This window comes from Aythya ferina (assembly GCF_964211825.1).
Source record: "Aythya ferina genome assembly, chromosome: Z".
In the NCBI taxonomy this organism is placed as follows: domain Eukaryota; kingdom Metazoa; phylum Chordata; class Aves; order Anseriformes; family Anatidae; genus Aythya; species Aythya ferina.
This window is the reverse complement of record NC_140299.1, coordinates 21724487-21752034: the sequence shown is the minus strand read 5'-3', so window position 1 is coordinate 21752034 and position 27548 is coordinate 21724487.

Below are 27548 nucleotides of genomic sequence, written 5' to 3'. Positions count from 1 at the left end.
GCTCTTTTAAGACAACACAAGAACAAACTGTGTGTTTTCTTAGTCCTTTCTATGCTGCATCCTTACCTGGCGAAAGGACAAGATCAAACCATAAGGCTCTATCACTTAAGCAAACATGATTCCATCTGGCATGTCTAGAAATAACACCATAGCCCTAGACAAAATCTGCAAACTTATTTAAGTGTATAGGGTTTAGTTCTGCTATAGTTGGTGGGATTTCACTAATGTTTTACCAGAGAGAGTCAAGATTCTTTGCTTTGGTTTTCAAGATTGTCGAAGGTAATAAAATTACTAAGGTAACTTATTTCCTGAATAAAATAGATCTTTATATAGACTGGCCTTGGATTTATTTGCAAATAACATTATTACTTTGTCTGCTACAAAGTATTTCTGTAAAGAATTCCTGTAATTATTAAAGCAACACTGGGAAACAATACTTTCACAGTCTTCAGGCTTAACTGTCAGGGAGGATGCCCTCTGGTATACTTAGTAATACTGGATTGTGAGAGTACAGCTGTGGTGTGTGTCTCAGGACTTTCAAAAACCACGCAAGTTATTTGTGATAAGACAGCTATCCCTAAACATAATTTTTCTGTGACTCAGGTCCTGGTGGGTTTTATCTTTAAAGTTTATGCTACACTTAATCTCACGTCCTTTTGGTGTGTAAACACAGATCATTTTGTGAATCTCTTTGTGGCCACCAGCAACTTGACTGTTTCTATCTTTAAGAAAGGACCAAACATCTGTACATCATCTACCCATGAATTTTGCTGCCAAGTGGTTTTCCATCTCTTGGTGGAGTCTTTCTGCAGAATGTGAAATTCACATTTCCTGAAACAATCTGCTATATCCTACCTGTCAAAGTGTTTCTTTTTCCTTAAGTAAGATTTTTATGAACCTCAAATTTTTCGTTATTTTGGCATCTTATCAGCCTTGATATTTATTTCTCTGCATATGTGGTAACATCAAGCTTCCTCTCCCAGTTAGGTTTCCACTGCCTCCTTCATCTCCTCACTAACTTTGCTTTCTCTGTGTTTGCATTAAAACCCAATTATTCAAGTACTAAATAATGATTTTGCTGTGGTATATTAGGAGAGACATAGTATTTTGGAAAGACTCTGTCTGCCTACTGTCAGTCCCACACCACTGTGACTTAGCTTTCCCTCCCAGAAGGGACAGCCTTCTCTTCTCATGAAGTAATCGAGTAACCCTGACCTTGGGTCTAACAAGACCTGGGGTAGACCTGTAGATGTGCAAATTGATGCTGTTCCATTATAACCAGTTGACATATACCACTGTACTCTGGTTCATTGGATAGTGGGATTTACAGTCCGAAGTTTAGATGTACAATAATATACCAAAATCTATTCTAGAGATCATTCAAGTTGCATGGAATAGCACTTTAAATTTCAGAAACTCTAAAATAAATATACTTTACCCAGAGTCTGGCAAAGTCATAGTGTTCCATTTTCTGTAGTTACAGAATTACATAAAGCACAAGGTAACTCATAAGCTAGTATTTATCAGATATTCCCATTAAGTTTTTCCATGTCAAATTATTTTTAGTGATATCAGTAATCACTTTGACTTGTTTCAGTAGTGACTTTGACTTACTTAATGGCCTCACTTGGCAGATCAGGTTGCACTTGTTCATTATCAACAAAAAAATTGAGAAAGACTTCAAAATATAGTCATGACTGAAATTATATTCCTTTTTCTCATCTATTTTAGTGATCTTAAAGAATATTAAGAAGAATCTGTATTGTCTAAAAGTTCTGTGTGTGTTTGTGTGTGTGTTTGTGTGTCTGTATATGAAACCTTTTTGGCTTCTCATAATTTGTCATTGCCTTTTAAATTCTCTCTACAGTCCCCTGACACATCTTATGGATACTTATGCAAATTTAAACTGACTCCTTTAACTGGCTAAATAATTATAAAAGGTCTTTGGAACATAACTTGGAAAACACAAATCCACAAGAAACAAAAGTACTACGTGAATTTATTCATTGCTCTGAATTAGCAAACCAGTTATGGAACTAAGAACCTGATTATCAAGCTACAGTATACCTACTATGTTTTAAATACCAATCAACTACTGCTGTTTGATATGTACAAACTTTATAAGCTTATTGTCTTTATTTTAAACCATTACTTTTAAGAGTATTTTAAATATACCAAATTATAACTTCTCCCAGAGTGGCATTTTTGTGTTCAGTGACAACAGTCTGACCGATCCATTAAAAACATTTCCTGGGATAGAAATCACATGCCAATTCTTGTTTATAGATGTGCTTCTCTCTATTAATAAAATTCCTTGAAACTTGAAATGATTTATGTTCTGATCTTGCACTGTGATCTGTTAACAGGGTCTCCTGGACTACCACTAAATTCTCCAGAATCCACCAATATGCAAAAACTCACAGCAACAAGTTGCACTGAAGAACATGAGATTTGCTGAATCATTTGCAATATGTTTGTTTCACAAAAGAACTGCAGAGTATAAAATTTGAAGGCTAACTAATTTGCAGAACTTGACCAGGGACATTTTTCTGTTCTTTAAGATTGCTGCTAGTGTTCTTTATCTCTTTCATCTCCCACCCATTCCAACAAAATAAGAATCCAGAGGCCAGAAAATGTTATAAACTGAAAAAAAGTTTGCATGAGGTCAGTGGAGGCATTTTTGGATTCCTGCTCCTCTCCTTTCTGTCTTTGCAGAACTAAGCCCAGACTTTACCAATTTCTCTACAAGAGAAAACATAGGAGTTACATTCCTATATTTTCAAAATGTGAAGTCTCAGCTATGTTTGAACTTCTTCACATTGGAAAAATAACTAAATCCAACTCTCCTAAATGCCATTAATTTTGAAATATCAGCATTACAAGATAACTCTGATGAGACATTTCTGCAGAGCAGCAATGTATATACCCAAGGAAGCAGCTTTCGCCTTACTTAGTCAAGACAAGAGAGCACAATGTAGCAATTGCACATGTGCCTGAGTACTGGGAACTCAGAACTGTGCAATTGGAATGCTACTGGTCAGGGTGAGCTCTAGGACCTGAGTCTTCACCGGAGAAAGGTGTGAAATACACTAAACACTAAATAAATACACTAAACACACCAAATAAATAAATAATAAGAAAAAAAGAAGAAAAAAAAAAAAAAAAAAAAAAAGAAAAAGAAAAAAGAGAGAGAGAGAAAAAAAAAAAAAGGACAGGGAAGAAAAGGGGTGAGATGAAAGAGTTTTTAAAAAATAATACTAATAATCAACAGGTGTTCTGAATTATTCTACCTTCTCCTCCTTTGCAGCATAAAAAGAATCTTATTAATGAATTTATGTTAATAAACATTTTTATATCCTATTTTTAAATCTTAATTTTATCACTGCTGCGCAAAGCTAAAAGGCTGCATGACACAAAGCACCAGGATTTATTAGCTAAGACGATATATTAACTATATTTTTATTTCCTGCTTCTAGCAGTACCATAGTTACCATTGAGCAATTTCAGTCAGGAACAGTATTTTGTGTATATTAGTTTTTGATAAGACAATCTTTACTGCCATTTAGATGCAAAATATCACTTGAATTTCACAAGGTGATGTAATGAAATGGCAAATCCTTTAGAATGAGGGTTTAAGAGACTTGAAAGAACCAATATAGAAAGTTTCAATGGGAGTTTAGTGATTACACATTCTTTAAAACATGTTTAATAAATCAAAGAGACAATCTGGCTTTTTAAAAAATAACATTGTTATCTATTGCTGAAAATCCCCTGCTTAGGCGGGGAAAAGTCAATTAGAAATTAACTTGAAATCCCCTTTCAGTTGAGATTTACTCTGTGTTTGTTTGTTGTTTTTTTGTTTTTTGTTTTTTTTTTTTTTTTTGTTTTTGTTTTTTTTTGTTTTTTATTTTGTTTCTAAATAGGCTGAATCCCTTTGGACATGTTCTTATATATCAGAGCTAAGATTTTGTGCTCTGGAAAAAGCTTCAGCTCTTTTTTCTCCCATTTTCTTCAGAATCTGAGGCTCTTCTGGGGGTGAAAAAGAGACAGCAAGAAAACTTGTTTATTAATCTATTTCTAGTGAACAGCTATCTCATCCATTTAATCATAGCATTCATGTCTTGCTGTCCCTCTTCTATCAATGGTTTAACTTGTTTTAACTCTATGGGGAGATCCTCATCATATGACCAAGCTGGTCCATTTCCTTTCATATGAAGTGACTGAGATCAAAACAAGCATTTCTCAAGGTCAGAAGTGGACTTTCCTTGGCAGCTAACTTGCTGAAGTTCATGATATCATGTACGTGTAAAAGAGGTTATCTCCATGTCTTTGAAGTTAATGAGCCTACTTTGTCCAGGAAGGCATAATCATTTCAGGGTACCCCTAACGTTGTCCACCTGCAGAGCAGAAGGGAACCAGCTCAAACAGAGCTCTTCTTTGCAATCTTTGGCTATGCCAGACATAGAACCAGCTCAAACAGAGCTCTTCTTTGCAATCTTTGGCTATGCCAGACATAGAAGGTGATCACAGAAACCTGTTGGTAGTCTTCCTCATTTACCTTACTGCAGAGAAGCAATGGGGATGGGGCTCTGCTGCCAAACTCTCCACTGCAGGAATGGGAAGAGAGTCTGAGAAGGCATAACTGATGCAAAGGAAAAGCAGATAAGGTGGTTGTGGTAACAGACAGTAGTAACAAAATCGCTGTTTTGGTTACATGGGATGATTGGCAATACAGGTCATTTTCTGTATCAAGGAGGAACAAGGGCTTTTTAGGATATTTAAAATTTTAACAGTTATCAGTAACACACTATGCAGTCCTTAATACTGATGAGAACCTCTGAGGTTAACAATACTCAGCACATTCAGATGACCTCAGGACTAATGGGCAAGTGAAGTCCTGTTAAAGTCATAGAATCAAAGAATGGTTTGGGTTGGAAGGAACCTTTAAGTCCATCCAATTCCAACCCCCCTGCCATGGGCAGGGACACCTCCCACCAGACCAGGCTGCCCAAAGCCTCATCCAACCTGTCCTTAAACAATTCTGGGGATGGGGCATCCACAGCTTCTCTGGGAAACCTCTTCCAATGCCTCACCACCCTCACAGTAAATAATTTCTTCCCTGTATCTAATCTAAACCTACCCTCTTTCAGTTTTAAACTGTTACCCCTTGTCCTATTACTACACTCTCTGACAAAGATTCCGTTCCTATTTTTCTTGTAGGCTCCCTTTAGGAATTGGAAGACCCTAATAAGGTCTTCCAGGAGCCTTTTCTTCTCTAGACCAGATAACCACATCTCTCTCAGCCTGTCTTCATAGGAGAGGTGCTCCATCCCTCTAATCATCTGCATGGCCCTCCTCTGGATCTGCTGTCTTTCTTGTGTGGGGCCCTCGAGCTGAATGTATCACTCCAGGTGGGTTCTCAAAATCACTTCCCTTGACCTGCTTGCCATGCTTCTTTTGATGAAGCCCAAGATATGGTTGGCTTTCTGGGCTGCAAGTGCACATTTAGGGTTCATATTCAGTTTTTTATCCATCAGTAGCCCCAGGTCCTTCTCCAGAGGGCTTGCAGTCCTCCACATCAACAAAGAGTAAGTAGATCAGATGCACCCAGAGATAACTAAACTGTGCCAAGACTATGACACTTGTTGAACTAAATTTCCTTGGGATTTGAGCACACTCTTTGGGTCAAAACAGGATGAAAAGAGATGAATATAATAACAATGACCAACCGGAAACTCTGTTGTTTAATTGAGCTAATTAATTACATAAATTATTACTCATACATAGGTCTTTGTAGGATGTTCATATTTTAAAAAATATATATTGATACAGGTTCTGCAAGGCCTGTGTACTTTGCAAATAAAAGTAAATATCAGAAAGAAACAACAACAATAACAAAATGAAAGAAAATAATACATTCTGTAATCTTTCCAGTTGACTTTCAGTTTGAGAACAGACTTTGCAATTCCAATCTTTTATTTAGAAATATGAAGATTCTTTCATCACTGAGAACTATGATTCTTGTTCAACTGTATTACTAAAAAATCTGAAACTTAAAAGGGACAGAGCTCAGACTTCACAAGGCTCATGATAACATCAGGAATCTGAGATTATTTGAGAGGACAACTGTATGATATGTATGTGAAACAAATATGACATTTTACTACGTCTGTCTGTTGATTTTAAGCTTCAGGGTGATATGAAGGAACTGGTGTTTTTTGTTTGTTTGTTTGTTTGTTTTTCTTTACATATAGAAGATCAAGATGTTTTCATTTTTTCAAACATATATTTTGTACAATCACAGTAGCAATATCACTCCAGCTATAGGTCAGCCAATGTCCTGTCATATTGAGCTAGCAATTCTAAAATGGCACTCCCTGTCTTTAACATGAGATGTCTTTTTAAATATTTCTTTATTAGACAGACTAATGGTAAGAACAGCCATGAAACCTCTCCTACTGCAGAGCCAACAAAATATTAAATTAAGACTATAAAAACATCTATTTAAAAAAGGGGAATGCTCCACTTTTATTTATACACTATAAATCACTATGAAATTCAAGTAGATATTTCTCCTCCCCTCCCCTCTCCTCTCCTCCCCTCTTCTCTTCTCCCCTCCTTTTCTCTGCTTTTCCCTTTTCTTTAAAAATAAAAATAATCAACCAACAAATAAGTAAGTATATGGTGACAAAATTAGGAATACCTTAAAGGAGCCAACTTAAGAAATGTAAGCCTTTGCTGCAAAGTGAATTTTGCAGGTGCCCCACCTCTACTGCAATGAAACTTGGATGTTAATGAATGCAAGTAGCTTAGCAGGTGTTTGAATTTGTCTGTATTTTGAACTCCATCACTGATGAGGACTTATTTTGCTCTTAATTACATATTTGTATGTTTTCAGAGGCAAAATGTATTTGAAAATGCATCTGCTGATGCTGGTGCCACTTTGATTGGGCTGATTTGATTACTGCGTAGCTGTGTTAGCTTTGGTAGTGCATTATGTGGATCCACCTCACTTCACAGTCTTAATAGGACTCTCAGTTTTTTTGTTGGACTCCATGAAATTCTACACTAATACACAGTTGTTGAAAAAAGAGCCTTCCCATAAGTTTCAATGGGCTTTGAATTAGGTTTGAAAGCTGGTATTTGCTATCCAAAAGAAGCAGCAGTAGTTTGCATAGTAGGGGGATTTGCCACAACAGCTGCAGAGGGTCAGCTCTGCAACTGAAGAAAGAACAGTTTTAAATAATGAGGACTTTTTATTGTCCCTACACAAGTGGGACAGTGCTGCAAATCACAAATGTCTAATTTTGATCAAATTTTGGATAAAATTTGCAGAAATGGAAAATGTCTTTTATTTTCTCTTCTTATGTCCCCACCTTACCTTTTCTAGCTAATCAAAGACTAATAACCATTTTCTGACATTAGGTATCCCTTTTGGACCAATAGTTTTAAAAAGCTAGAAATGTGGAATTCTCTAAAAGGAGTTTTATCTATGTGACGGGCACACAGGCAGCACTAATAACTGTATCTGTAGTTCTGCAAATTTAGGCAGAAACTAAATGCACTGCAGAAAACCAGGAAACCAGGACCAAGGGAGGGTAATGAAGCCAACATAGAAATGGATCCTTGGAGTCAGAGTTCCCAGAGGAAAAGAAAATATAAGTGAAGAGATCACTTCAAGTTTTAAATTAAGAATCCCTGAAGTTCTCAAGCTACATCTATCACCTGTTCTAACATGAGTACCAATGAATACCAAAATAATCCAACCTTCTTTCTAATAAAAGGGGGCTATAGTCCCCCTTTAATCACGAGTAGATACTGAAAACAAAACAAAGCAAAACACAATAAAACAGGAAGATATGTAAAACTTTGGCCAAGATAAAAATTCACTGTAATCCAGATGATGGGGAGCATGAGATTTCAGGAATTCTTTGTTTTCATTACACATTTTGCTTACCTGCTCTTTTTACTCCTGCATTGGATAACAGTTTTCCTAAAGGATGTCATGAATTAGAAATAATATTTTCTGTATAATCTTCCTTTTTAGAGAAAATACTTATGGAGAAATTATACCTTTTAGGAATCATGAGTATTTTTCAAAAGGAAGTCTTTCTCTGCATTCTCTCACATAATTGTAATTCCTCTGCAACATAGAACACGGTAATTGAACTCTTTTATTAGCCAAAGAACATATCTTTATACAACTGAGGTAGTTTCAGTGGATTCAATAGTGACAACAGTGAAAAAGCAATTCTTCTGCTTTGGAGAAATAATGAAAAGATGCTGAATTTCAGAAAAGAGGATAGGCAGTAGGAAGGAGAAGGGCTGAGAAGGAGGTTGTTGTTGGAAATCGAATACCTAGTTCTTCAGATCTTTAAGCAATCTTCAGTTGTGTAGAATAAAAAGCTATTTTCTCAACCACCATGGAAATGCTGTGCCTCTGCACAGTCTCTTGTACTTTCCTCTGCAGAAGCTGGTGGTGTTCACGCATTCTCTGGATACAGCATGAACTGGCTGAGCCAGCACAACTCTTTCCTCCTCAGAAGTATTTTGAATCTGACTTCACACTAAAGGTACCTTCAGTCTGCCTCATGTGGGTAGTATATTTCAATTGAAATAAAGGTCATTCAATTTCTTTCCTGTTTGTCCTTTTATTTGTGTTGATTATTACAAAAGAAAGTCACTGGACAATGGCTATTATTCTGTGGTGGTCTTCCTGATAGCTGAAATGAGACAGCTGGTTACTCACAGCTGCTACATACCACTATGATGACAGACTCCTTTTTCCAGCCAGTTGTGAATGTGAAATATTCTTTAACTGGTAATTAACTTTATATTAAACTAACAGCCTCAGTCACCAGTAGAGACTATGAGATTAACAATTTAGTGAGATACTTAGAATCTATCTGATTAAAATACAAAACAATGGAAAGATATGTTTAACCCTATAGCCTGCCAATCTGAAATGGTAAAGATTCATACTCAGATGGTTTCTGACAAATGTGTGTCAGAATCAAAATTAACCTCTTTTGGAATCATCTTCTGCTTCTTTCTGGGTGATCATTAATGTGCTGTATTTGGACCTAATTTCTGGATTGTACTTACTTCAGAATCTAGTGGGTCTAAGTTGCATTGGTGTTTGTGTCATCTCCAAGGAATGAAGGTCTCCTTGTGCCTAGGATTGTGCCTTCCCACAAGTAGTACCCTGCACAGGATACTCTTCTGCAGTAGTACTGCTTAACTGCCATTGAGCATAGCACCAGCACCAACTCCACCATGCCTTCACAGCAACTTGAGCCTACCCTTTTCATTCTTACTATACAGCTTTCCCAATCAGACATGCATATCTTTCCTCAGCAAGTAACTTTGGATTGGCCAAAATAAATTCACACATGTATAGAAAGCATCTTCATAAAGCTGTAAAAACCTCAGAACACTGGCATCTGAACTGTCAAATTTCTCGAGTGTCTCTGACACACACTTAACCTATAACAAATAGCATTTTCCCAAACAATTCTCAAGCCACAAATGTGGAATTGGAAAGAGCTACAAACTATTCCCAAAGATCAATTTGACGGGAGCTTCTCTTCTCAAGGAAAGTAAAAGTATTCAGTAACAGACATGGACCAGGACCACATAATAGTTCAAACATACTTTAACTTACAGATATAGTTTGAAGCAAAGAAAATAAAACATTACTCTGAATACAGATAAAGGGGGGTTGCTATTTCTGTGGGAAGCTCACACCCTTGCTGTTGAGTCTTTCTGAGGTCTAACAAAATGTTTTTCTGTTTTGTATTTTTCCTACCTTGCTGATCAGCACATGTCTGTTTCTCAGGGGATTTATTCCTCTTTCTTAATAAGAGGAATTCTCTCAAAAAGAACTGTCTTCCTGTCTTCAGATTTCTCGACATGTCTTTCAAACTTTCATTTCCAGGTACCATGTCCCTCGGAAAACTGGCCCTCATTTTTCTTGCCTTTTTCCATCTTTTGCCCTTTTCTCTCCTTCCATTTTTTCTTTTCCTGAAGTCCTTATTTTTACTGCAAAATACAACAATTTTGCTCCCTTTCAGCTGTTTTTGGATGTCTTCTCATATGGTTTTCTGTGTTTTCATACTGACACCATTCTTGCTAGCATTTCTAATGAAAAATTAATTTCCAAAAAAAAGCCATTTCTGTGTCTTCAGTGTCTCCACAGAACAAGCCTTATAATCTCCATCCTTATGGCCAAAGATCTTGTTCAGGTCCTCATGCAAGATGACTTGATTAATGAAATATTCTCCAAAATGCAGTCATTGCCTTCATCAGCCCCCACACAATGATGTTTTGAATTCATCTCCATTGTCTGCATGTTTGAACGTTTACTCCCCTCATCAGCTCTGTCCTCTGGATTCTTGTCCACAATCTTATCATCCTTAACAACACCTTCAAACACAAGGACACTCAGTGTCCTCTTCAGGGAGCTGCTTTTAGTCATTAGCCTCCCCTGCTCTACTGTGTTTTCAGACTGCTTCCTCCTTCTACTACCTCTTGTCTCATTGTCTTCTTGTCTCATTTGCCTCTTCTACAGATTATGAATATTTTGGTTTTATCGACAAACTTCTCATCTCACTTACATGTACTGTTTTTTAAAGACTTGCTGTGGTCTGTAGTAAATTAAGATGAATTTGCCTTCCTTTACTTTCAGCCTGTGTTTCTTCTCTGTTCCTAAACAAGAAAAGGTAATTATAGATTTTTGTGCATAAATTCAGTGAATGCAATGCTGAGTGGTTCAGCACTGATTACCATACCACTACCTGGAAAAATGCCAATATTTGGTATCCAAATTAGTCTTTTTTTTTTTTTTTTTAAGTAGTTGAAGAGCTTCTGACATATCTTTTAATTGAAGTGGCAATAATATATCTATGTTCTTTATACTACTTGGAAACTACCAAGCAAGAATATCATTGTTTGACAACTTTGGAAATGACTATGAACAAAGCAGAAAGTCTGTCTGTCCCTAAATCTGCTGAATTTGCAAACTCCATATACATTATAAGGCCTATTTTCACCTTCTTGGTTTTCTCTCTTTCTTTAATTCTGACAGGTGTCACAGAGTCAATAGTAAAAGGACATTTAATTTTGATCTCATTCCATTTACATGGAGCAATCTTGGAAAAAGCAAAATGTGTACTTCTCAGGGTGAAGAGTCTGTGCCCGGTGTGTGAGCTCATAACCAAGCAGGAGTTCTTTGAAAGGGTAGGAGAAATTTCCCATGGCTCTGAAGGCAGAGAAAAGTGAAGGGCTATGAAAGGGTTGATTTATTTGGTAGTCTTTTTAAAAGATCAAAAGAATAATCTCAGTTGCAAGAATCTGATAATGTAGGGGAGACATGCATACAACGGGCACATTCACTTTTTCTTCTAACGAACAGTCCACCCATATGTTTTATGTATTGAGAAAAAATGGAGTCTTCATTAACTGCTGTGCAAACTAGACAAGCATTTGCCCTCAGTATCCAAAATCAGATTTTCTCAGGTTGAGATTCTGACAGGCTGCACATTTGCACCATAATGAGGGTATGACCAACTTTACCTCCAGGATCAGACTTTAGGAAAGAAGGCTTCACAGGATCTGTTTTTTGGAAATGTCTGTGAGTGCTAAAATATTAGTGATGTCTAAGCATTTGCTTACATCCAGCTGCTTTATACATGTCAGATCTAGCACAAATATTTGGAGTTTATCCAGGCAAGGGAAGCCCTGTTGGATCTGTCATACTGAGGTTTTGTTTAGGAAAAAAAAAAATAAAAATGTTGCGTCAGAGATGAAGCAACAGCCATTTCTACACTGAGATGATATATCACAATAAAATGTCTGTAACATGCAGACAAAGGTAAAACATTTAAAACGTCTGAACTAATGAACTCTGCATTCCTTTGTGAGGACCAAAAATGGCAACGCTGCATGGAAGAAATAAAATCTGACTACTATAGGAGAAAATAGAGCAAGTTTTTGGAAATATGTTAGGCAGATAACAGTCTAAACTCTGACGACAGCATTGACAAGAAATACTGCATTCATATTACATAAGTAATTTTGAACATGGGTTCATAGCCTAACTCATCATATAGACCTTGGTGCTTCACATTAGGAGAAAGACTTATGTGACATAGAACAGAAAAGGATACATAGAATAGCTCTTTACTATTGCTCTAGCATGAAACCCCTTTCTCCTTAGGTCACAACAAGGAGCCACAAAGCATGCAGACTTTTTAGAAGTCAATACAAATGTCATTAGGCTTATAACTGCAGTCTCCAGTTCCCTATGATATAGGGGACAAGTATCTCTATGATTTTTTTCCTCCTTTTCACTCTTCTGTGCTTGCTCATAACCAATGGATGAAGAGATTGTACATCCTGTGATGTGTGAAGAAGTTAAGATCCCTGTCAATATGCAGCACAAGATCTTTTCCTCAATACGCAAATTGCTCTCATAGGCTGATAAATAGACATTAATAGACAAAATAAGTTTCATATTTACAGCAAGTTTATATATAGGTTTAGCAGCCAAACCAAGTTTGATGCTATCAGAACAGCTACTCTTTGGTTACAGTTACATGAATCAGGCAGATTTTCTGTGAAACCAGACTAAAAATATTCATTGGGTATTTCATAAGACCATGAGACAATCTTTCCTACTTCCCAAACAGCTCTGAAATGCCATATTTTTCTGGATAGCACAGAAATCTATGACAACCATCCTGAATTCACACACTGTTAGTAGGAGCTTCGACATCTTTCAGTGTTACACACAGTGGGACAAGCTTCCTATAGAGGATATTCATGGTGGGTGAAACAGCTTTACCAAACCAGAAAAACAGTCACATATATTACTTCATGCCCATGTGCAAATCAGCTGTACCTAAAACATTCCTTTATTTTGAACAACTCTTAAACATCCTAGGCAAGCCATTCTGAGCTTGAGCATTTCTGTATTTAGAAAAGCTGTAGCAGAATTTCCCTTACAGTCTTACAGATCACTTTTTCTTTCTGATCTGAACCATTTCTTGTCAGTATTTTTTTTTTTTTTTTTTTTTTTTTTTTTTTTTGTGGGGTGATGCTAGTATACAGTGTCTCCTAAACTGCCTCATGCTTCTCACAATATTAGGCAGATTTATTCTTTCAAAAATAATCAGTCAGTAAGTGCATGGACTCAGACTAAAGTACGCAGACTAGCTCCATTCACAGTTCCACAGTCTGATTGGTGCCCATTAACTTGCTACATCCCTGTGCAGGATTAGAACTACAGGTGACAAATAGAAAAACCCTGTGCTCTGATGTTGGTAAAAATAAAATATTGAATATCCCCTGAAGTGAAAAATATCTGAACCACAGTTTTTCACATGCTCTTATGCCCTTCTGGTTACTTGGATCTGGTGTATTTGAACCATTCGTAGAAACTTTTTTCTCATGGGAGTGGTATTTATGCTGGAATTTTTATGACTGAAAGAGGATCAACAAAAAAACTCTGCTTACCAAACTGGGTTTCTTCTGATGTAAAATATATGGGGTAGAGATATTTTGAAATGCTGTATCCTTTTATTACCAGATATGGGAACCAAAGACTAAATATATATTAAGACTACGATAGCTTGATTGAAACCTTAGGGGGGAAAAAAAAAAAAAAAAGGGATGCTCAAGTTCTGCACACATATGCCATACTTGTGAAAGGAAATGGACTTTTAAAAGTACAAAATAATTAAACATATGTAGACATATGACATATGTCATTGTGCACATTAAAATATGGTCACAGGAAGCCAAAATATTTCTCTCAGCTTTCTGAGTTACCATCTTGAAACGTAATAAAGCTGTGTGATGCAATCCCAATACAGAGACAGACAGAACTTTAATATATGGACTTGAAATAAGAACTCATATTTATTCCTAATGGAAATAGTCAAAGGTAGAGTCAAAGAAAATGTCAAACCTAAGAAACACAACAGAATGTAATCTAATATAATAACATACATAGAATTTTAGGGGAAGGGGTTACAATCCTTTAAGAAATAACTACAGGATCTTTGTTTTTAGTAGTTTTTCCTAGGACCTGTTCCAGTTCTTATTCTCTTCTCTTTAGCATAACTGTGCTTGTTTCTTTCTGACATTCAAAAGTAGTTCCCATAAGTAAATTAATTGTTATTATGAAAAAGTTAAAAGTACTACTTTTAAAAGTAGTACCCTATTGTGTTATTTGTCTGTAATACTATTTTATATCTAGTTAATCTACTGGTTTCAGTTTAGCTACATTTCAGTTTTTAATTACAATTTTATGAGTCTTGAAAAATTCAATACTTATTCATGTAAGCCATAAAATTTTACATGTTTCCAGTTTGTTTATGAAGAAGGGTGCTTCCTTTATCTCCATTAAGATAAAACAAATAGCTAATGGAAAGTTATTCTAGTTTTCATTTGTTAAATTTTTTATGTTTGTTTTTGTTGTTGTTTGTTTGTTTGTTTATTTTTAAGTTTTCTGTCATAAGATGTATTAATACACTGTTATATCTGCCACAATATATCCACTGAAAACACTGTTTTTAGAAATTGTGCTGCATAGGTTCTATGACTCATTCATTGGTAGTTAATTAATTAACCTAACTGCTACATGTAACAAGATAATTTTTATTAATATTTTTTAGAGCTGTTTTTGATTTCACCCGCTTAAGACAGAGTATTTAATACACTTTTCTTGACAACACAGTAGTAGCATAATTATATTATTCTGTTTCGATCTGATGATGGGGAATATTTTATTTTTTTTTATACTTGTTGCTTAATGGATTAATCTAACTAGAAGATATGAACCAGATTTACAGCAGTATTAAGAATTAAAAGTAGATGATGTGTATCATTAACAAAACTGTATGACACTTACCGATTTTCAAACAGAAAACACAGTACAAAACCAGCTTAGGAATCTGCTCCTTGCCTTGTATGTCTTAATACATTTTGAAAATATATCCATGTACTCCAGAAGATCTTATTTCTGACCTCACAGGTATGTCAGTTAGTCCTGAACGTGATGGAACACCCCCATAAACACTCATTCAGCTGTTTTGATGTAATTGATTCTACCTATATTTCTTCTGTTGCTAGACATCCCATTTCATATTATTCTACTGTGTATCTTCTCATATTGGCATTTAAATATAAAACATAAGTACAGGATGGTGTCTCTCCCAGGAAAAGTTTCCTCTCACATTATTTTGGGGTACCTACATCATGTGTGTATGTGTTCAAGGTCCACTTAGTGTCAACAAAGTCAAGGAGGTTAAGCATTTCACCATATATAGATGTCTGCTAGAAAATGAGATGAATGTCGTGTTGTATTGACTGCTTAGATAAGTACCCATCAAATGTAATTTTACCCATAAAATCCATAAATGGATTTTAACACTTCTCTCATGTGAAGACAACTAGCTTTAGGAGAAATGAATTGTACCAAAAGTGAAAATTAAAATAAAATAAAATAAAATAAAATAAAATAAAATAAAATAAAATAAAATAAAATAAAATAAAATAAAATAAAATAAAATAAAATAAAATAAAATAAAATAAAACAATCTTTTAGTAGAACATCTTGAAAAAAACAGATTTAAGCCAAATTTGTCTGGCATGTGTTAGACAATTTATGGATGTCTCTGCTGTTCTTGGGCCTACCCAACAGATCTTGGAAGAGTTTTCTTCCTTGAAAGTTGTGCTTAGCTTGGTAAGATGTCATAAAATGAAGCACGAGAGTATTTATTTTCTCATAAGTTAATTCTGTGCAACAAGAAAACAGCTATGGCTTAAAAATGTGTTTCCCCCCTTTTTATGATCAAATAGGAAACAGATAAATGTTGAATTCCTCAAAAGTACAATTTGGAACATTCCCACTAACAATATACATCAGAAGTTTTTGAAGTTCTATGTACTGGGTCTGGCTGGGATGTTAACTTTCCCTGCAGCAGCCCATACAGTGCTGTGCTCTGCAGTTGTAGCTAGAACAGCAGTGTTATCACACCAGTGTTGTGTCCGCTGCTGAGCAGTGCTGGCACAGCATCAGGACTCTCTCTAACCCTCATAGGGGGTGGGCAACAAAGTGAGAAACATCACCAGGGCAGCTGACCTAAACCAACCAAAGGGATATTCCATACTATATGATGTCACACTCAACAAAAAAAGGTGGAAGCAGGAAGAAGAGGAGAAGGGTGAGCTCTCATGAAAACTTTGGTCCTCCTCCTGAACACCAGCTATGTGCGTTGAGGCCCTGCTCCAAGGACGTGGTAAAGCACCACTCATTTGTGGGAAGTAGAGAGAAATCTATTTCCTCTGCACTTCCATATAGCCTTTATTTGTTTTGTTTTGTTTTGTTTTGTTGTTTTTTCCCTTTTCCCCTCCTTTTTCCCTCTCCTCCCCCCTCTCCCCCCTCCCCCTTTTTTTTTCCCCTTTAGTTAAATTGTTTGGTTAATAATAATCTTTCCTTAATATTTTTTTTTTCCCTTTAATTAAATTACTCTTATCTCAAACTCAACCTGAGTTGTTCTTTACTTTACTTCTTCCCCTCTTCATCTAAGGAGGGGGAGTGAGAGAGCAGTTGTGGTGTTCAGCTGCCTAGCACAGTAAAACCACCACATTCTGAAGAGGTGGAAGACTTGTTTTTTAGTTTATGCAGAGAAGTTATGTGCTGAAGTATTTTCTACTAAACCCACCTAACGTACAAGCCATGACAAAAAGCTTCATACGTATCATATATAAGAAGTCAAATACTGAAGATAGCAGATTAAAACTACTCTCAGTAGAGCATCTGTAGTAAGCTGAGCACTATATTTTTGTTTGTTTGTTTGTTTTTGTTTTTCCTGTTGGTTTTTTTTTTTTTTTTTTTTTTTTTTTCCCAATTCCTGGTGTAACAGGAGTATAAGTGTTAGACTGTATTATCTGCTTATTACTTTTTGATGTAAAACTACTATACAGTAAATAACTTGTATCCCACTGTTAAATTCTCTCATTCACAAAGGCAAGAAAAAAGCTATATTTATAGTGAAACACCAGAAGCACTACTCTGCTTAGCAGTGACCACACATTCTCTATAAAAACATTATTCTGTTCGTGGTCTGTAGTGCTTCAAAAACTAATGGTGAAGGCATACTTTTTACTCACCATAATCAGAATCAGATACCAGTGAAAAAGCAGACACATGAAGGTACAAAATACCTTCATATCTGCTCTAGAAGAAAACGAGTTCAGAGATGTTTGTGTACTACACTACTTATAGTTTTCAAAAGTTTCATCCAGTTCATAGATTACAAACACTGTTTATACCTAAGAAGCACTAAAATAGCTTATTCTCGGCCTTATGAGTTTCTACTAACAGTCTTGCTTTTTGTCATGCCAGTCAGTTATGAATCAACAAGACAGCTTTCTTACTGTCCCTTTATGTTTTTGTAGTTTTAATCAGATTACTGTTCAAAAATATTTTGGAGATCCAAAAGCACCTTATCAACCATACCAATATTATCAACATGTCCAGCAATGCCTTTAAAAAACTTCAATAGGATTGTTAACTTTTGTCCCACTTGTATAGGATTTAACTCCACATCTGCTAATGCTATTGGTTATTAAGGAGCCTAGCACCTAACCAGGCACAACATTCACCTATAGTTGTTTACAGTTTTTCAAAACTTCCCTGAATCCGTTTAAAAAAGTACTCCTTTCATATTTGCCACTTTCCATTCCTCTGGAGTGAAAGCCTTTAAAGTCTTATACTTCTGTGCCTACAGAATGTGTCATTCAAAACTATGTGCTCTTCTTTCTTTGTCTTCCCACAGCCCTCAGTATGAATAACTGTACTATATATTTTTCAGTGTCACAAGCCTGCTTCTATTTCTTTTAGATGGAGCTAGGAAGAACTGTTATTCTTACTGTAATGTCTCCACCTATCCTGGTAGATGTTAACTGGTATAAGACCCTCTTTCCTCCCCTGTTTCCTCAACCCTTCATCAACAGTCATACATGTTGTATTGGGGGCATTTCATACTATCCTCCCATACAGTTCATTAATCAACAGATTATATCTTAAACTACAGAGCATTGCCTTCTCTTACCTCCATTCCATAAGTACTCATATAGGTCCTTGCAAAGGTTCCTACACAACTGTGTTCTAGATGTCTTGTTCAGCCTGCTACCTCTGTCCTGTCAGGAATGTAACCAGACTGTCCACACTAGGTGTAACTATACTGACATTCTTCTCTGGCATAGCAGTCCCAACTGTGCATAAATCTGCCAAGAGAAATCTCTCTCCATCCTACCAACCATCACATTGTCTTGTGATCTGGTCTGATCCCTGGCCGTGAAGCAGTATACTGGGAGAATAAAAATACAAGGCTGTCAGTGTGGAAGTCTTACTGACTCGAATAGAATAATGATAAAATCCTTGAGTCTTGTCCATGAAAGTTTCCTTACAGTGGTCCTCATTCTAGAAGACTGAAGAGGACAAAAAATACAAGCTTCTTTCAATTTCTGTTGGGAAGTAGATAAATGTAACAGCAAAATTAGAATATAAAGAATTGACAAGTATAATACTTTTCAGAAGTTTTTACAAAAAAAAAAAAAGTCTAGGAGTAGTTTGCAGATTTTCCATAATCCCCTTACTATACGACTTTGATGAGAAGGAAAAGTAAGTGGAATTTAACCTCAGTCTATGACCTATTCTCAGTGGTTTATGTATTGTTTATATTTTTAAGAATATTAACAAAATATATGTTGACAAATTAACAAAATATATGTTGACAATTAACAAAATATATGTTGACAAGATATGCTTCCACCCACAAAAATTTCCTATCTATTATCTTTGGGCTTAAACATACCATTTGGTGGTAAAATTTTTTTCAAATGCCCTTTCTTTTTCTTACCCATTTCATAAAAGAAATAATTAAGTTTTGTTTTCTCATCTTATTCTTCTCTAAGATGGTATGAAGAAGTGAGGTGTCAGGTATCTGAAGTCTATAAATCTTAGTTGAATATTTTGTCTTAGTTGAATTGTCTTAGTTGAAATCTATCAAAGTATATAGGGCTTAAAAAGCCTTCGGTTTATAAATCAGCTTTGGAAGTTAGTGACTTTAAAACAAACAAACAAACAAACAAAAAAAACACTTTGAAGTTAAAAAAGGAAAAAAAAATACAGACAAACATGTATTTTCCTTTTCATTACGTGTAGATATTTATTTTATTATCAGCTGTTTGTGTATCATTTTACACAAGGTTAGTGATAAAGTACTGACTAGAACAAGATGCTCCATGCCCAGGTACAGACAGGGAAGTAGTAATAAAAGCCTGTGAAAATTCAGCTTCTTGAATTGTAATAAGATGGAAAAATTCAAGTACTGTGGGAAAATAAAATCTATCTATAGAGGGATTTTTTTTTTCCCTAAAGAATCTAATCACTGTGTCTAGGCACAAATGCACATAGAAGCAATACTCAGAAAATAAATTACACTTGAATATCTCTGGAACAATCTCATTCTAATGCCACATTTTCTGTTTAGTATTCTAGCCAGAAGGAAGCTGTCAGTCTTGACTACTCATTTTCCAGGACTAATTTTGTTTATTTGTTATAGATACGGTCAAAGAAGAACTGCACATCTTGTACAGTGTGTCAGAGGGGTTAGTCACAGACTTCTCCAAGTGTGTCACAGCAGAGACTGGGTTTCTGCAAGGCAGTGTTGAACAGCTCACAGTCTGAGTATGAAGAGGAGCACCCCTTACACTTGGGTGAAGGGAAGGTTAAAAAGACATGCCTTCCAGAAAATCATGGCTTAGATCCAGTGTGGTTGTACAACTTTCATTTTACAGAAGCTTTAAAAATAAATTTACTGCCTTTCAAACCAGACAGGTATTTTTAGGATTTATTCCTGTATTTTTAGGAAACCATTATATATTCTTACGTCTTCATATGTATGTATGTCCATATAAAAAATCCATACATATACATATAAAATTGACAGTGTTTAGAAGTTATTGGGTAAGATCTTCTTAGAGGGAATAAAAGTTGAAGATTTAAGCATCACTAACATGATATCTGATACTCATGGTAAAAATCTCATAACTATATACAACTATAAGAACCACATATAAGTTGGAAGCAGGCATACATTTACTGTTTCTTGCTGTTCCCTTTGCTGTATTATTGTACCTAAAAGGCAGATCCAAGCCAGGATGCAGATCAGGTATACCTCAGGGTCTCCAGAGGCAAGTGTCCACTGCATATATAGAATTTTGTTGTTATGTATTACATATCACAGAATCACAGATATGTGTCACTAACCTCCAGTATTCTGTATAAAACTAAGTATCCACATCACTCATAGTTTTGGCATGTTTTGGGGAACTATTTTGAGACCATGAAACTCCTTGACTGGAAGTGTACAAGCTTAGGACTTAATTATAGGAGTAAATAGACTTGCCATGCTATATGTAAGCACCTAATATAGCACAACTAGCACAGTTTTGGTAAATATATAACACGCTTTCTGGAATACAAAAGGCTAAAAAATCAGCTTTTGTGAAAAACTGTCTTTCAGAGGAAACTATGTTATTATTCCTTTTCTAGAAATTTCCATATACTGAGAAAAATTCTTTAGTTGGACTATTTAGCCCTATTTACTTACCTTACAACACCAAGTAACATAAAACGAGAAGGTAGGGGAAAAGTCGATAAGTTTGTGATTGAGGAAGGTTATGTTAGAAATTACTTAAGTTAGGAACACATTTTACTCTTTTTTAGTAAATCAATAGGTGGTGCCCGGAAGTGGAACATTTTCTGTTTGACAGAGATCATTGTGACATGTTGTGGACAGAATTACTTATGTTCATATTCATGGGTCTCAGGCAAGGAAGAGAATAAATCATTTCCATCCCTTTCTAGCTAATGAATACAGACTGATAAAACATTTGACTTTGTATAGAAAATAACATGACCATATGGGCAAGGCAATTATCCTTAGTTAATGGTTCCTGAGAAACTAGAATTCAGAGCTTCCACTTATCAAGGTGGCATAAAGACAGAAGTTGGCATAAGTATACATTTCTATTTTCTGATAGGAAGTAAAGTAACAATGTATAAAATAATGATATCCACACTATTATTGCCAAAATAATGTGCATTTAACAGTCTATAGGGTAAAAACATTTTCACTATAAAAACATTGTCTATCATCTCTCCTATAAGTTTTATAGGAAGGTGCAACTATGTAATGTGAACTAATGGAATAAAATCTCTGTCCATCTATGTTGATTACTAAACCCACTTCAGGCTTTTGGCCTCTGACCACAACTGCTATAAATTATTACAAACCATTACCTTTGGCAGATTAGAGCAGCTGTACCCTTTTGGGCCTTCAGTCACCTCCTGACACTTCTTTCTTGCCTGACAGGTTTTGTAAAGCATTTGGAGCTCAAACACAGCAGACCTCAGCGACAGAAAATACAGCAGCAGGTGTGCTGACCCTGTTCCTGACTCCAGGTCTTCTTATACTACTGTTTCCCAAACTCCTACCCAGTGTGAAGACGAACCCAGCAAGAGAAATGGCCGCTGTGGGAATAATTCATTGCAAGATTCTGCAGAGGAAGCCAGGGTGCATCTTAATACCATGTCCATGGAATGTCTTTGGAGTGGTCTGTGAAATGTAAAATGCAGGAGGAAAGGATCTTAGATACCTGTACGTAGAGGTCCTTAATGGTTCAGCCTGCAGAGCATGTGGTCCAGAATGCATTGGAAACTGTTATGTCACTCTGGTGAGGCCTAACTGCTTTTGAAAAAGCAGCAGGGGCAAAAAATCTTAGATTAGGCTAGATTATTATTATTGTTACCATCATTATTCTTATGCGAGGGTCATATCTCACTTTCACACTTAGTTGCTACAGAAGGTTGTAAGTTTTGGCTGGCAGTCATCAAGGGGTAGAGCTCACCTTATTTACTAGAAAGCCAAAACAGTTACTCTGTTTACTTCAATAGGCCACAGCTGAAGAGGATTGCATAGGTTACCAGGGAACACATCAAAAAAACTTCCCCCTCAGGACAAGATGCAAGAGGAACGTTTATCGACATTTCATATTCATTTTTTAATCATTTCCTAGCCTCAGTAGTTAATGCACCACAGTAGAATTTTATCAGTTATAGAAGCTACTCACATCCAAAATATCACTGCTTAAAGTCTGCTACACAGAGTGGAACAAATCTCCATGCTTATAGAAAGCTATGGTCTATTTGCAAAGAGCCTGCATATTTTCTGCAAAGAACAATTCTCCCTCAGTAACATGCTAGAGTACTTTGGAGGCATCAATAAGCACATGGATAAAGGACACCTATGGAAGCATCTAGGTTTCCCAAAATGCTTTGACACAAAGTATACTAGAGAAACTATGTTGCCTTGGAGCTGGATGAGCTGGACTGAAAGCTGGTTAAAGGATAAGGAGCAAAGAATTGAAAGCAAAGCTTAGCAGTCACCTGTGATGCTGGAGATGAGTCAGCATAAGAAGCAAAGAATTGAAAACAAAGAATTGGAAGCAAAGCTTAGCAGTCACTTTTTAGGTTAGACATGAGTCAACAGTGTTGTCACCCAGGGATCAGGACTGGCACTGGTGTTATTCCTGTAGATGATAGTGAATAGTAACATCACGTTCCTAGCACTAGATGCATATTTGCCTGAGGATGTTCTGAGTCACCGAGCTGCAGCATGCCTACTGCTAGTGCTCCCCAAGCTCCTAAAAGAGTCCCTACCCCACACACTTGCCTTCACAGCAGGCGAAAGAACATATGAGCACTTCTCTCTGTTAGTGCAGCTACCCCCACATCAGAAGAGATGGGGGATGGAGACACAGTAATCTCCCTCATACCTCTGTGAAGCCCATCACAGGATGGAGCACTGCTGCATGGAACAGTTTCCTTCTTGGTGACACCCGAGGCCTCCCTGCTAGGCTGCTGTGGTTCCTCAGCAAGGAACCACAAGGAACCTCCAAGCTCAAGAGCCATGGAGCATATTCAAGCTCAGCTGCTCTGGCAGTCCTGGGTTTCTTCCCAGTTTAGTATTCAAGTCCTTACCTCAGGAGATCTGCTTTGTATCTAACCAAATAAGACATATTTAAAGGAAATCTTACTTTTGCAAGCTTGTGAAAACATATGATTTTCACTGAGAAGAGGCTTGGCTGTCTGTGTGAAGCTGCTAGGCAATTGGAATTCTGCGTAAAGAATACTTCCTCTAGACTTTAGGAACTGGTAACAAAAAAGTTAATCTTGAATTTTGAATAAGACTGTTGCATTCCACAGCAACTGTCATGACTCAGATACTATCCACCTGTCCTGGTTTCAGCTAGGATAGAGTTAATCTTCTTACTAGTAGCGGTTATGGTGCTGTGTTTTGGATTTAGGATGAGAATAATGCTGCTAACACACCAATGTTTTAATTGTTGCAGAGCAGTGCTTGCACAGAGCCCAGGATGTTTCAGTTCCTCATGCTGCCCTGCCAGTGAGGAGGCTGGGGGTGCACCAGGAGTTGGGAGGGGACACAGCCAGGACAGCTGGCCTAGGATGGCCACAGCGATGTCCCATGCTGTACAATGTCATGATGAACAAAAAAAATAGGGGATGGGGGGGAGGAGCTTGGCATCTGTAGGTGAGTGATAGCGATTACATTGTGCATCACTTGTTTTATATACATATATATATAAATATATATGGTATTATTATTATTGTCATTGCTATTATTTTCCCTTCCTGTTCTGTCCTGTTAAACTGTGTTTATCTCAACCTACAACTTTTACCTTTTTTTTCGATTCCCTCCTCCGTCCCACTGTTGTGGGTGGAGAGGAGTGACTGAATGGCAGTGTGGTGCTTAACTGTTTGCCAGGCTAAACTGCAAGACTATATCCCCTAAACATAAGGAGAGGAGAAAAAAAATATATATATTTTGCTGATTATTACCAGAGTACAAATTTTCAATGTTGAAAAACCCTATATCATAAATACTAATTTCTTACCTTTTGTCCATGCCGTGTGCTTTCCCAACCCTCTTTATAATTCCTTCATTACCTAAGACATGAAAGGGCAACACTATTTTTGCCAATTGCAAAGGTACTTAAAAATAAATAAGAAATGTAAAAACCAGTACAATGAAACATACAGATAGTTATGCAAGTCAATATTACAATGCAAGCTCCCCATTTTGTCAATGTCTTTTTAAAAACTAAAAACAATACCCTGACCTTAAAACTAGAATCTGCCTTTGAGAAGTTAACAGGCACATCCACACCGTGCAGAGAATAACAAGTATGAAAGCAAAGGTGCTTCCACAGATGAGGTAACCTCAAAGTGTTTCTGCAGACAGCAGCTCAGTAATACACCCTCTCTTTCTGCTATCTTTGTTTCATACAATATCCTGAAATAGACACTGAGGCTGGAATAATTGCTTTTCAAAAGATTATTAGTACTATACTTACAAAGGTGAGACTGCACAGCTCTAGAAACATCCTAATGTGCCACAGCTGAACTAGAACTAAACTCTCAAGCTTTGGAGCATGTGGGTACCAGAACGTTCTATTTGTCCAAATCCAATGGTTAAAACAACAGTAGATTAAAGTAGAAAACGACGATCCCTATTGATTATTATTCTGAGTAATACTGAACTAAGTTATCTGTCATAAATAATTATCAAGTAATTGAAAATCCACTTGGAATGTCAAAATGTCCTGTGGTTTGACCCTACATACAACACTTCTCACACAAAAATTTCAGTTTAGTCAAATTCTGGACTAAATCTGATCTATTCTCCTTAATGACCAGTGATAGGACCCAAGAGAATGGTGTCAAGCTGTGACAGAGGAGGTTAAGGCTGGCCATCAGGAAGAGGGTGATCACCAAGAGGGTGGTCACACACTGGAACAGGCTTCCCAGGGACATAGTCACTGAGCCAAGCTTGTCAGAGTTTAAGAAGCTTTAAGAGTTTAAGAAGTGTATGACTGCACTCTTAGTCATGTGGTCTGAGTTTTTGGGTAGACCTGTGTGGAGCCAGGAGTTGAACTCAATCCTTGTGGGTCCCTTCCAACTCGGGATATTCTATGATTTCATGATTCTATGATTCTAAATTATATGCCCAGTTTTATCTAACTCCATACTCAATAGTTTAAAATACATTACTTCTGTAGAATAATTCAGATTCTCTTACAAAGTTAGCATGAAGAATTTGGTATCTGTTGAAACAAAAGATTTCTCTGCATATCAAAATTATGTGGAGCTTCATTGAAATACTAGTTGTGCTGATATAACACTTGATGGTTATGGAAAGATTAAAATCAGCCTTATATCTGTGCATAATAAGGACAACTTTATGATTTGTTTCATTGAGCAATCATGTTATCAACTGTATGCTTTGCAAGGAGATATTAGCAGTACACACTGAGCTCAGAGTCTGGGTTTTTCCTGTCAGAATTATTAGTGAAATACCCATAGTCTATATACTCTGCATCTGTAACCAACCATGCCCTACATCTTTTTTTGCATTTTGAATTTGATGTTTGTCTTTCTTCTTCATTCCATTCCTGAAGAGAATTGCCAACCCCGTCTTGCCATTTCCATTGCTTCAAGAGAAAAAAAGCATTAAGGACTTCTTTCTGGATTTTTACTACTGTCTAAAATTTCAATTAAAAAGTGAGATCAGTGTATGAGCCAAAGAAAATCTTCTGGAGGATCATGCAACTTACTGTCAGATTTCAATATTGACTTATGCTATAATTCATTATGTTTGTATTCCCTTCAGCTTAAAGTTAATAGCTAACATTCCCAGTAGTATTTTTACATTCATTTGAAAAACAAGTTAGAGCCTGCCATCCTAATCATCGCTGTCATCAGTCTTGATCAATCCTCACAGCAGAAAAGTGCAGTCTCTTTTCAGCAACCAGAAGTTCCAGACTGACTTTTTGCAGGGCTTGGATAAGCATGTGCTCAGCCACAACCATATCAACAGCACCATTCCCACTTGTTTCAAATCAAGGATCACCAGACTACCATTAAAAGAGCTTTTTTAAAGTCCCTTCCAAATCATTTTTACGTCCAAGTATGAGTCCAGCCTGCCTGTGCTGTGTGCATGAGAGTAGGAAGCTCAGCTTTGGCTAGCTGGACTTCAGTTAAACCCATATGACAGTCACAGGGAACATCTCTGCAGAACCCATTACAGGTACCTTATGGGCTTTTGTTACGTTGTTTTAGAGTAATTGTCCATACACACACAGATACTAGACAAATAGATACACACATAGATACTACACACTAGGTACTACACACTAACATCAAGGCACTCAAGAGGCAGCAGCACCCTGATGATGCTCTAGTACATGCTGAGCCATCACATGCCATTTGCATGAAGAAATAGAACACTGCATGCTCCATGCACCAGGAAGAGCCAGAGCTCTTTCTGTGCCTGACTATCAACTTAGCAAATAGGTATCACACTTGTGTAACCATTTTTATTTACAGTATATTATTAGTATATTATAGTATATTATTTACAGTATATTTACAAATACAGTAATTCAAATATTTTCAGTCAGATTAAAAAGATTCATTAACAAATGACATGGAAGTGCTTTCAAAGTTAGGGACCATGGACCATTGTATTTTACATCTCCTTTTCATAAACTTTCACCAGCTGAACTCTACACTGGAAGGGAAGAAAGTAAACTTTGTGCATATTTGGCCTGTGTTCTACAGCCAACCTCCACAAAATCTTTGAGAATGGCTTCTGGCTGATGAACTCATGCCAAAAACCTCCCAGACCACAGACACTCATCAATACATGACGTGCTCTGAATAATTTTGCATACTACATAATTTGTACAAAGCTAAGGAGCAGAAAATGAAAAAGATTATTATTATTATTATTATTATTATTATTATTATTATTATTATTATTATTATTATTCCATAGAGCTCGAGCACAAGCTTTCTAAAGGTCTGTCATCCCAGTTCAGGTCACAAATATCTTCCTCTGCCGGGGAATTGTGGTACTCTTGCCTGAAAATCTGCTTCTAGTTCTAGAAGCTTATTTATTCATCTTAGCCTTCAATTCAAATCAAACATTTATTTCCCCAAATCTTGGACTCTGGGACTGAGCTATCATCACAATCCTAGGATATCAAGCGTATGTATTTTGAGTATATACAAAACAAAAACCTTCAGAAATCTTACAGAATCACAGAATCACAGAATTTCTAGGTTGGAAGAGACCTCAAGATCATCGAGTCCAACCTCTGACCTAACGTTAGCAGTCCCCACTAAACCATATCCCTAAGCTATCCCATATCTCTCTAGGCTGTTCCTACACTGTGGCAGACTTGAGAGGTACAGCTAACTTGAGGCAAAGACCTGAGTGAAGCCCAGCATCCTGGTACTGAATACAACTCTGGGCAGAGTTTCCATGTTACTGTGAAGGTTAAGCCTTGTTGGCTCCTCACAGAGGTCTCATCCCCTGGGGCTGTCA